Genomic DNA, 13,459 nt, shown 5'->3' with positions numbered 1-13,459 from the left:
GCTGGTTTGATTTAGTTTGTTTGTTTGTTTGTTTTGTGGAGTGGGAGGAATATTTCCCCTCAAACCCTTGCCGAGCCCTGTGGGGCTTCCAAGCAGTTTGAGGGTGTTGGGGCCATGCCACCCACCTCACACCGTAACACAGCAGACACCAAGCCAGGATGCACGCTTTGACTTCCCTCCTGCGCAGGAGCCAGCCCCAGGCTCACAGGCAGCAGGAAAATGCGGGCTGATGGCAACGCTGATAGGGGCAGAGGGCCCGCTGCCTTCGCATCCCAGCCCTGGCACTGCCACCCACACCTGGTGCCTTGCGGCTTTGAGGAGGCGGCCGTGGCCATAGCAAGGTCTCAGGGGAGATTATGGAGAGAGGGTGGCTGGGTGCTCTGTACCTGGCAGTGAGGAGCCTGTAAATTGTCTCTGTAGATTAAAAGGTTTCTTTAAAATCTCCTCTCTTGTTTGTAATATATGACTAGGCTGTAGGGTGTCCTCTAATTCCCACACTAGTGTTACAATAATACTGTGCTAGCCTTCACCACGGTCATAGACTTTCATTTTCTTACTTTCCACTCCTTTCTCTTTTGAAGGATAGGGCATTTTTTCCCCTTTTACATTTACTTCAAAGAAAGTGAAACTGTGTCTGTATTAATCGACTTCTCTTCCTAAGGTGCTTAAATGATCCCATGGTCTCCCTCCAAAACTGTAATGTGTGAGCATCTTGCTGTCTTTAATGCATTTCATCCTTACAACAGCCCTCTGAAGCAAGGAAGTTGTCTCATTTCTCTGAACACAAACAGAGAGTGAGGGAGGAAGGGGAGGAAGGGAAGGAGGCCTTTGAGGCTGAGGGGCAGCAGAGCCCAGGTTTCCCAGCCCCAAGGCACACACTCATACTGGACAGCTGCTCATCCTGGCTGTACATGCTCTGTGATGGTAACACAGAGCATGTGTAACATCACATGCTTTGTGTAAGATGGTAATGTCAGCCCCTCATATATCATCAGCCCCTTCCCAGATTCACACTAGGGTGCTTTGCTGAAGTGAACGTAACTCCCAGGACACTGTAAAGACCAGGCTGCATGTGAATAAGGCAACGGCAGCCAAAACTCAACAAACAAACAAGGTCCAAAAGAGTTCTGAAGCTCCTAAATTCACATTATGACTTTTATGCTTTTCTGATCTAAATTCCTTAAAAGGTGAAACAGAGAATGATCCATTATTGTATAGAGCATCTTCTAAACCAGCAGTATATTTTGCATGAGCACCTGAGGAGTTTCAAAAAAAGCATTAAGAAAGTTTACAAATATGTAAGTAAACTTTGTTTCCTTCCCTTGAGAAACATTTTTGTCACTAACTGCTGCAAAGGGAGTATATTACTGATGAAATCAACTGTCCCAGTTGTGATTTAGCAGGCATGAAAAAAAAAAATCCTATTTTGAAATTGCTATATGAAGGAAATTATCAGTCTTTTAAAACCTCATAGATTTTTTGGGATGGGGAAGAAGGCAAAAGTTAAATGTTGGTAAAAAATGATTTCTAAATAATTTTATTTCACCATTGATTCTATACCAAGATTTTTCAGCATGTTTATTAGCACTAAAGCTGAACTGTAACTGCAGAACTGGAACACTGCAGAATTAGCCGATGATGCTGCAACTAATAAAAACTCTAGAAGAAAATAACTTGAAAATAAATGTAGCTTTTAAAGTTTAGTGACCATTCTTAATCAAATACTTATTTGAAAAAATATTACCCAGAGTTGTCCTTAGACAGCAAAAATAAAGAGCAGTTGTGAAGGCACGCCATAATGAAAATAGATTACCCAGAATGATCATTTATAGTATTTTCTATATGTCAGTGTGGTGATATCTGAGACAGTTTGGGCAATGGTATATAATGTTATACCATAGAACCCTATAGAGACTACCTATGGAGATTAATTTACACCACCAACGCCCTGTTTCGTTTTAGCAGGATTTAGCCTAGGCAAAGCACCATGCTGTCCCAGTTTGCTCCTGCCTAGCTCCAGTGTGGATGTATCCTTAATATCAGATTTGTGATTGCTTCTAAATGTCACTACATATCGATAAAACAGAAATATACTTTACATGCGCAATTTTTATCCCTTTCTCACCTGAATAGAGTGTTTCACCCTTACTTTCCTGATTCTATGCACCTTGTGGTCTCCTCTTTGGAGCAATTTCATATAACATATATGTCAGTGAACAGATGGTTTGCTTGTGTAGTTGTGGTGGTTTTACTCAGCTGGGCAGCTGAGCTCCACCAGAACTGCTCCCTGTCACTCCCCATCCTCAAAGGGAAAGAGAAAGAAAATATGATGGAAAAGGTTTGAGGGTTGACATACAGGCAGGAGATCACTCAACAATTATCATCACAGGCAAAACAGACTCAACATAGGGAGATTAATAGAATTTATTACCTATCACTAGTGGACTAGAATGTTGAGAAACTAAGAGCAAACTAGAAACACCTTGCCGTCCTCCCCCTGAGTGGCACAGAGGAACAGAGAATGAGGGCTGTGGTCAGTCCCCAACACTTCACCTCTGCCACTCCTTCACAGTCCCTCTCTGCCCCTGCTCCACGTAGGGTCCCTCCCACTGGATGCCGTCCTTCCCAAACTGATCCTGTGTGGGCTGCCCACAAGCTGCAGCTTTTCAAGAACAGCTCCCACACAGCTCTGTAATACAGTGTCCATCCCTCAGGAGCAAACAGCTCCAGCACAGGTCCCCCACCGGCGATAGCTCCTCCCAGACCCCCTGCTTCTGTGTGGGCTTCTCTCCACGGGTTGCAGGTCCAGCCCAGGGCCTGCTCCTGTGGGGGCTCTCCATGGGCAGCAGCCTCCTCCAGGTCACATCCACCTGCTCCACCAGGGGCTCCTCCATGGGCTGTAGCATGGAGATCTGCTCCATGTGGGACCCATGGGCTGCAGGGGGACAGCATACTCTACCAGGGGCCTCTCCACGGGCCGCAGGAGAACTGCTGCTGCCTGCCTGGAACACCCCCTGGCCTCCTGCTGCTCTGACCTTGGGGTCTGCAGGGCTGGTTCTCACACCTCACTCTCATAGCTGCTGTTGCACAACAGGGTTTTTTTTTTCTTTCTTACATCTAGTCTAACAGAGGTCCAAACAATGCTGCTTATTGGCTTGGCTCTGGCCAGCAGTGGGTCCCTTTTGGAACCTGCTGGAGCTGGCTGTCATCTGACATGGGGCAGCTTCTGGGCTTTTGTTACAGAGGCCATCCCTGCAGCCCCCCTGCTATGAAAACCTTGCCATGTAAACCCAAAAGTAGTGAGGAAAACATACCTGTGTAGAAATGTCACTAACAATAATGGGAGTTTTACATGCTGACAAGGAGATCAGCAGGTCCCCTGACAGGGTCCTGGAACATCTGCCCATTTTAGAAATCTGAATTTGTTATTCAGAAATTTTTCAGCAAATACCATATAGTTTAAATGCCTTTGAGCATATCTCTCTGCAGAATTCCACTGTTCTCTAAGAAAGTTATGCAAAGAAAAAATCTAGCACATTTTGTGCTTTCTTGGCAAATGAATGGGGAAAGTCCTGTCAGCAGTATGGTCTATGCAGTGTGGAAAAGCTCAGTAGACATGCTGAGAGTACAGCAGTGGTTTGGGTTAAAATATATATTACTGCCTTGGATTACACACTTTTCTGTGTTTGTTTCCATTTGTCAATGTATCTACACTGAATTCTTTGTGGTTTTGGCACATTCCAAGGGAGCAGTTCTTCATCCCACTAATCTACAGAACTACTTTAGTTCTTTGACAATGAGAATTACAGAGCCTTTTACTCAAGTAAATCAGGCACATGAGGATTCACGTGGATGTAGTGCTTCTTAAAGAAGCTGGACTCTAAAGGCTCAACCTCTTGCCATAGGATTTTGATGGCCTTTAGTAGAGCCTCTCTTGGCTAATACCATGTAAAACAGTCTTTCATTCTGTTTGTCCCTAAAATCCCCGGTTTTCCACTTCACTCCCAAAATTTAGCTCAATGTGCAAGATTACAAATTTGGTACCTTTTCTCCTCACTTGTCAGTGAGCACGAGGGCTCTTTTTGTTCTTGCTTTACCTTTCAATATGGCTGAAAAGAAGCTTCAGCATCACGCCCCTTTGCTCACAATAAGCAATTTACCAGCAAATGTAGATCCTCCCCTTGCTGGATATCCCAACTTCCACTGACTGTGCAGTCTACAGACACAGCAGTCCTGCCAGGAACGGAGAGGGCTTTTGTCTGCTTAGTCTGTGAGGCCTGATACCAGCTCTGGACTCCATGCGTGCCCAGATCTCCCTCTACTTTGCCTTTTATCCAGCAACTCTTTAGTCCTTTAAATAACAAAGCTCAGTCTGATTTTCACCTAATTCTGCTTTGTGCCTTTTTTAGACTTACATTTTAAAAAGTCTCTCCACCCCCATCTCTTGTAATCAATAGAATGGAATCAATATTTAAGGGTCAAGCCCTTTTCTTTTTCCTGTGGTTAAGCTTTTTCTAGCCTTGCATCTTAAATAAAACCTGTATTCCCAACCATCTGTAAAAAGGATAGGAGGAAGAAAAGCAGCTGATTAGTGTCTCTCTTCTAGGTCTTAGGGTAATGGCTGCTTTTACCTTTCTAGTTTAATTCAGCACATTTACAAAGCATTAAATCTGTCAGTATGGCATTAACTTCTATCATGTGCATATTAATAGGAATAATAATCAAAACATCAAGTGAGTTTGGGTGTTAAAACTGGTAATATTTTCTTTAAGTGCTAGTACACATTTGGCTTGGAAGGTGCTCAATATTGCAAAGAATTTTAAAACTAAGATTTATCTGCTATCTATATAGAAGTGTTTTGTGGTAAACCTGATCATTTGTACCCCAGAGGGCATGACTTTGTCATTATGCTGATGTTTTCATGGAACACATTTGTAAAACACAATTTCTAACTTTTGTCACTTCCATTAAGAAGCATGTTGATTAAGTGGAATCAGCATGTAAGAAAATATTTAGCAGCTGTTCTCTTATTGCAAAATCATAAATATATTGAAAAATAATCACGCAGATATTTTATGCCAATTAGCAAATACTTTTAATTAAAGCATGTTAAACATTACAGCATCATCTTAATATTACTGAAATTCAAATAGAATGTAAGGATGGTAGAATTAGAGGGGAAAATTTTCACTGATATATTAGAAAGGTTTTGTTAACAAACCAGCTGAATTGGTTCAGAAAGATTCCCATTTGGTATGATTTTTAACATCTTCCATCTATACATTTTATACTATTACAGTGTTATATATACATAAAGCTGCTTTCCCTTTAAACAGCACAGGCAACGGGAAAACTACTGCATTACTAGAAATTATTTGCAGCTTTGGTGTTGCCAACATAGAACAGTTGTAAATCAAGAATATATTTTGAAATATCCTAAATCAGTTTTTACAGATCAGCTCTTGTAGTAACAGCTTTCAAAGAATAAAAGAATGCAGCCATGGGAATTCATATTTATGGCTGAGGGTAAGTAGGAATTAATGTATCTATTTCACTTATGTTGCAAAGTACTATTATTCAATGGCCCAAAATATTATCAATTTATTTGTATTCACTTTTTATTAGGAAAGACGTGCATAACCATGTAGGTTTCAATGATGTAGATAATAATAATCAGGAAAAGAAATACTCCCCGGTGAGGATAAAAGGAATGCATGCTACCTTCTCAGAGACTCAATACTATATCTTCAGGAAAAGCAGTGTACATACAAGAACACTGTCCTGGAACATACTAAAGGAGTTGACTGGCTTTGTCGACTTCAAAGTAAAAGCCTTTGCTATACCCTCTGCTCATATCTAATCATTTTTGCCTTGCGCACACTACCTACACACCTAACACTTCACTGACAATGCTTGCCTTTCCCCACTACCCCCCAAACACAATGGAAAGTTAATTGAATGTTTTATGCTTTAGCAATATCAAAGAAATGAAAAGAACGTAGGTTTCAACTGTATTTCAATAATAAGTGCATTAATTTTTACCTTTTAACTGACACTTGTACTAATTTCCTTAAATGCTCTTTTTTACTCTTTTTTGATCTGTCTGGCTTTGTCGGGTCTGATGATGAGGGCTTACTTCAAATGCAAAAAGATTAGCTCTCTTTCCTTTAATAGCACAATTATAGCTTGTGTGATGTCTAAATCATGAAAGATATCAGGGACAGACTTCTAAAGTCGCATCAGTTTATTGCAAAAGTGGTAGTAATCATTTTAATATCAAAATTACTCTAATTTCCTAGTGGCATTTAGGAACTGTTGGGCACACATACACATACACACAAAGATTAGTAGCCATTTACTTCTAATTTGACTTAGATAATTGTTATAAATAACACAATGAAATTAAAAGGCTCTGTGTTATATTTTCACCTCTACCCAGGTTCAGGCACTAGAAGAATACTGCCACATCAAAGCAAGAACCAAGAGATCCAGCTCAACATTTTTAGATATGCCAGAATCTACATTCCTTTTTCGGATTTAGTTCAACGTGGGACTTAGTACTAAACTCTAAAGAATGAATGTGCCTTCCTTAAAGACATGTAGTGTGTTTAATCCCATCAATGCTTAGCGTACTTTTTAAATCCTGGATTTAATATACTTTACCACAAGAGGGCAAGATGAAGATACCCTTCCTCATACTGGATCACACCTAACTCCTCAATTATTACTATTAGTTATGTTATGACATCAAGAAGAGTCCCTGTTCAAGATGAGGTTCTGCAAATGGTGAAGTGGAATACAAATCTAAGGGAGAAGGAAGAATTAGTTTATATTCCAAACTTACTTTGATTCACAGCATTCATGGAATGGTCATGGCTGGCCAAAATAAAGAGGAATGTCAGAGCTCAGACAAGGAAGCAGCTACCTTTTTCAAGAATATCCAAGAATACACCACTTCTGCATTAGAGATAAAGTTTTACAAACAATAACAACACCCCAAAACATCTACATAACATGTTGTATGCAAGAGGTGAAAATGGAAGACTAGCAGTCATCTTTTTCAAATATTTTAGGATACTATGTCTGCTAAACAGTAGTTTCAAAGGAAAAATTGATAGTTAAATCCAGGAGCAAAAATACAAATTGCTCTGGGAAGAGTGAGTATGAGCTTTGATAAAAATTTAAGTTCATAACAGATAAAGTGGAACAGTATGACCCATTGTCAGTCTATTTTAAGATGAACATTTGTTAAATTCTAATGAAAAAATGTAGCACTTAAACTTTGGCAGAAGGACAATTAGTTTCTTTTTTTTTTTTTTTTTTCTCCTGAATTGAATAAAATTGCATGGCACTGATTTTTACTTTAACTACAAGCAATAAATAAGAGCTGCAACAGAAGCTAACAGCTATTGGCCATATCTACATGGATATGTCATACAAGCAAAGTTCACTTCAATTTCAAGCACATAAAATTTATGTCTACACCATATAGCTTATCATGCATTAAGCCTGCTCACACAAGAGCCGATTTTCTAGTGTTAAGATCAACTTGCACCTTTTTGACGTGTAGGGCTATAATCAGCTCAGCCAATCAATGCTGTCTGCACCAAGAAGCAAGAAAAAATGCCTGAGCAGCTATTATACACCATCAGCTAACTCCTAACCACTTCAGGCAATTCAGCCTGAGAACTTTTAAGTCAATTTACATTAAAACATATCCTTCCTGCCTGTAATGTGCTATGCACATTAGGATTATTTGTTTGTTTTGCATTCTCAGAAATTGCTGGTGAAACACGGTGATTGGGGAAACACACTGTGCCTCCAGCAGGCACTTGAGAAAGTTTATAGGGCAAACAAGCTCCCAGTTTCCCTAGTCACAGTCAGTAGATTTACATGTTACTATAATGAGAAAGAACAATAAGCTGTCATTCATCAGCAGATACTATACAAGTCTGTCCATGAAGAGAAGATACTGGAAGTGGATAATCTTCGTGTTCTTAGGCTCTGCTTTGACTATGTCGACTTAGAGAAAAATAGCAGACAAAGACAAGAAGACCAAAAAGAAACAGCAGAGGTCTGGAAAACCTCTGGAAGCAAAGCTGATAGTTGGTATCATTTATGAGATTGAGCAAAGCAAATGAGGAAGGGGTTGTCTGCACAAGTTTCACTTCTGGGACTGACTTTTGCACGAACCCAGAATAATTAGAGGACGCACCAACTCAGGACTTTTTGCTCTGACACATCACATTGTGGAATGCATAATGTGGATCCATGTCTTGAACACTGGCCCATTATCCTATAAACACAAGCAATGAGATACTCAAGTTTTAAGCAAGCTGGACATCCAAAACAAAATATGGCATTTTGTTTTAAACTCTTCCTGTGATTAGCATCAATATTCCCATCCCAGCACAACAGGACAAAGGTAGGCAAAGGATGGTTACAAAAATATTAATAAAAAATTTTAAACTACTGAGATGTGCGTGCTTGAGAATAACATTTGAGATGAATGTTGTGTGCTGTTGTTTATTTGAATTTCGTTTTATCTTCTAAATACATTAAGTTCTATGTTTCTTACCATTTAAATATGATGAATGGGGGGAAAGTTTTGCTTTTATCATCTTAGTATAAAATAATAAAATTTAACAGAATATTTTCCTTTCATTTCATGAATTCATTATTATAGATGGAAAATAAAATTTTATTCTATCCAGCAATAAGATTGTCAAACTTATTGTCTTATTTAATGAAGTTAAGAGGAAATGAAGATAAACTTTGTTACAGAATTTCCAGAAAAAGAAATTTTAAGGAAGACACCAGAGCATAAATAAGACCCGAGATGAGAACTTTTTACTACAGCACACTCAGCTCTTTCTAGAATCTCCTGCACTGATTTAAGGTAATTACAATGATGTATATGGTGAGAAGTCTCTTTTACCTTTAGCATGTCTATGTTTCATCCTATATACCTCTGCCATTATGATCCAGTCTTCCTCTCCCTCTCTTGCCAAGCTTATTGAATTTCTATCTGTCTACATCATCTACAATTTCCTGCTGAATTAATTTCTTGTAGCCTACTCTTTGAACCTATTCAATCAGATTTTTAGTCTTTACTGCACTGAAACTTCACTTAAAGGGTTTTCAATTTTCCTCCTAGTCAAATTTCAAGGTCTGAATCTTCTTACATCTCCCTGGGACATCTCAACAGCTTTTCATATAACCAGCCATCTTTTCTCTATGAAATCTTGTCCTCAACACTTCGTGTTAGTCTAACTTCTTGTGTTCTTCTTGCTCTCTAAATAACACCTTTTGATGTCTCACTGAGTGAGACATTCCTAATCTCTATTCACTACTGTCTGAGGTGACCTCCCACCCCCATCTAAAGCTGCCTTTTCTTACTAGCATGTCTTTTCCACAATGTGATATGTGTGAATAAGTAAGTATTTATTATGTATTAGCTATGAAGATAAGAAGAAATCAAAGCTATAGTAGATAAAGATGTTACAGCTGCCTTTAAAAAAATAAAATAAAATAATGAATGACCAAGTGAAAAAAGGTATGCATAAGGCTAAATTTGCCTCCTTCTAAGCTTCATAAATATGCTCCAGGGAGGAAGATAATGCAACCATAATAGAGTCTTGTTGAACTTGGCCATTTAGATGGCTAACCCTTTTCTAACATGGTCTTTTTCTATATTAATAACTGTTCCAACTGATGTCTTTTCCTATTACAGTGATATTCTGTCAGCAGTTTGGGCCTCATGAAAAAGACCATGAGGCAGTGAGGCAAAGCAGTCTCGGCAAAATGGACAGCATGATATTTGGCAGGATTTAATGTTAATTCCTTACAAACATCTTCAAAGAGTGTTCTTAATTTAAGTCAAAGGCTAGAAGTAAACTCTTTTTCTCAGGCCTTATTTGGTAAAGGGGCAGAAGAGTTGTCTACTGTAAATTGACATTGTTTTTCCAAAATAGAGGCACCAGACCATTTGATCAGTATGATCTGGCCTTCTAGATAGTTCTCATAGCTTTTCAAAAGTATTGCTTGTATTTTGGATGACCTGTATTCTCTTCCTATGCGGAGTTCTCTAAAGCTTAAGCTTTTTTTTTTTTTTTTTTTTTTTTTTTTAACCAGCACACAGTGTGTGGAATTAATGTAGTTCACACAACAGGTCAAGTCTTGGTCTTATCATCTTTATACATGATTTACCTTTTCTTTTTTTCTCATGTTTCTAAGATGGTTTTGCCCCCTTTGGATCAAACAGCTCCTGCAGCAGATAAAAATAGATGAGATCCAATCACACAGCGATGGCACTGACTTTAGTCAGATTAAATACACGAAGAGTAGGTCTTTTTTTTTTTTTTTTTTTTTTTTAATTGCAAGTGGCTAATTCACTGATTGCTAAAAATTATTCATGAATAATTTATATCTCAAATATTAAACTACATATGGGATGAGTTACTAGGGAGAGTAAGGAACCATAAGCCTACAACTCTTCTCTATAAAGTCTATGCTGAGCTTTAACCTGTGTATCATCTACTTCTTAGTTGTTTAAATGATTGATCTTAATGTGTGTAAATAGCTTAGTGACTTATAAAAAGTTATTAAATTATTTATCAATTTTAAGAAGAAATGGTGATGTACAGAATAAATACAAAGAAAATAAAAACCTTTTAGGCCAAAATTGGAGCCTGTCATTTGTCATTGCTTCACTTATAGATTGTGATGACTTTGTTTCTCCATTCCAGTCCACTTAGGGCATTTTTAATGACCATAATATACTATATGTACTATGCGTGTGTAAGTGTCTAGGAGGTAGTCTTCCTAATGAGCTTCTTCATCATAAAAACAAGTATAAACACAATGCTCAATTCAATTTATTTTATTTTTTATCAAGCACATCACAACCATTTACATGTTGGGGCTTAGAAGCATATAGTAAGACATGAAAACCTTCACCATTCCATTTTACAGGCAAAATATTAAGGCACAGAGAAATGAAAACTAGCAATTCATAAACAAGGGTGCCCAGTTTGAGACATTTAGAACCTGGCTGCTGAAGCTCTGAGAACTACAAAATTACAAAATTACTTTAAATGAAACTGCAAATTGTCACCTTCTGAAGGCCTAGCAAACAAGCTCCTCTCAAATTTACCAAGCAAGATCAGTAAGCTTTTTTTGAAAGCATCAGCCTAAAAAACATGCTGGAGATCAGAGTTGTGTCTTACTCACTTCTTGGCTTTGTTTCCATACCCCTATATCTTTATTTTCTGTCTTTGGGTGGAACTGTAGCCTGAAGGTCAGTATTGCCCTGATGAAGAGGACAGTCCACATTCCAGATCCTCTGCATGAGGCAGGTATGAAGTATCCTGCTATGGCAGCCAAGGATGCTACACAAACCACACAAACTGCATCCAGTGGAGGACACAATCCAATCCGGGCAATGGCGAATGTTAATCCCTGACACCCCAGTAGTGTGAGTTGTGGGTCTGTAGTCTAGCTTCCTGCAGGCCTACTGCTTTGTGTACCGTGTAACACCTGGGACACTGACTGGGACTGATCTAAGGGGAAGAGTGCCACCTACTGAACCACCAACACGAGCTATCAGTGCCTGCAATTCAGGAGAACACTATTCCATTGAGAGCCTGGACACAGTCTGAAGCAAATTGTTTGCCACAAATTTGAGCAGGAAAACAAACATACACAATCAGATTGGAATGAAGTGAAAAAAAATGTGCTGGATCATAGAGCAGATGTTGCTAAGTGTTACTAGGCAGTGTCGGAACACGCCTGTGACTGTCATACGTATGTCAGCGAGCAAGAAAATAAAGCGTGTACTAAAGATAATAAATTATGATATTCACTCAACTAGAGAAAGACTAGACTGAGCTCTTCTCTCAACCATTTACCAGTAGGGTTGCTGAAGCCCACCAGAGAAGAGGATGCAGGGCTGGATCACATAACTGCTTTAAAAATATTTTATTTCCAGTATCCTTATGGGTGCTTTTATTTTAATCTTGAGATCCATCAGTCTGTCTACACAATTTCATAACTATTATGCACCTGCTTAGCCTGCACTGCTGAAATACTTCCACAGCTCATTCAGTAAGTCCTGTTTTATTTACAGCTACCATCAAAATCACCTGAAACTGACATTTTTCGTGTAGAATCCACTTTGTGGCAAAGTTCCATATTTATATCAACATCTAAAAATACATGACTTACTTGGAAAACATAGCTAGCTTACTTTTCAGTCATGCTCATCTTCTGAAGTAATGTGGAATTTAGATCTTCAGCAATATTCCAACCTCAAACACACACAAAAAAAAATAAAATAAAATAAAATAAAAACTATTTCATAGAAGTGAAATAGTTAAACATTTTATTATTCATGTTGCATTCATAGTAAATTGTGTAATAGTTTTCATGTCTTAATTACTTAAATTTTATATTGAGCTATAGTGATATTATCTCTCTTTTTGTCTCCACACAATTGTATTTTATAATAGCTTTTATTAGGGCCTACATGAATGGAATTTAAAATGAACACATCATTTCTGTTACTTCTACAGTTGAGAAAAGAGAGCACTTTTCTGATATTTGGCGTGAAAAGTGCTTTCCTTTGTGTTTTATGACATATAGCAAATTGTATTAGTTAGGGACATATTTTGAGCAGGAAGGTAACCAAGAGGAGTACAGAACAGATCTGCCACTTTTAGTAACTACATCTCAGTCTGAAAGGGGCTGCAATGCCCAGCAAATAGTGGAGGAATATTTCCCTTCCCCCCCCCCCCCCCCCCCCCCAAAGGTTTGCTCTTGTTCTTACTGAAATAAAAGGCAAAATTTCCACTGACTTCCACGAGAGAAACACTGGAGTAGCAGATACACAGGCTAGTGCATGTTTATACAATCTGTCTACCTACCTCTGAAACTGAGGTCAGCTCCCCTGCCTCACAAACTCCACCTGCTCTGCCAGCAGCGCCTACCTCGATACCATCACAAATGCCTCCGTGGCCTCATGTTGCTCCTTGCATTTGGGGAGTCTCCTTGACACCTGGCTGCTAAGCCATTTCCTTCACCTTTATGAAATCCTTCCTAAAGTCTCACTTCTGCCAGCACACCTACACTCAATCTGTGTGTGGGATGTGTAAATAAATTTAAATAAACATTTGTTTTCAATTGTTAACAGAACTAGCAAGGCATGCACATCCGTGGCTTAGACACACAAACAAGATACCACAAGATATCAAGTTTCTGCTGAGCTGCAGGAGCTGCCTGCATGCTCAATATCCCCCCACAGCAATCACAAGGTGAGGCAATCTCGCCTCACCCACCTGTGCTGGGGGGCGAGCCCACTCCAACTGCCGGCTGCTTGTTGGAGGCTGAGGACGCACACGGGCAGCTACCACGCGTCAGCTGCTACATAGTAACTTTTTCCTGCACAACTTGCTCAATCAAA

This window comes from Netta rufina, assembly GCF_964035555.1.
Source record: "Netta rufina genome assembly, chromosome: 5".
Taxonomy (NCBI): Eukaryota; Metazoa; Chordata; class Aves; order Anseriformes; family Anatidae; genus Netta; species Netta rufina.
The sequence above is the reverse complement of the archived record's forward strand: the minus strand, read 5'-3'. Positions refer to the sequence as shown.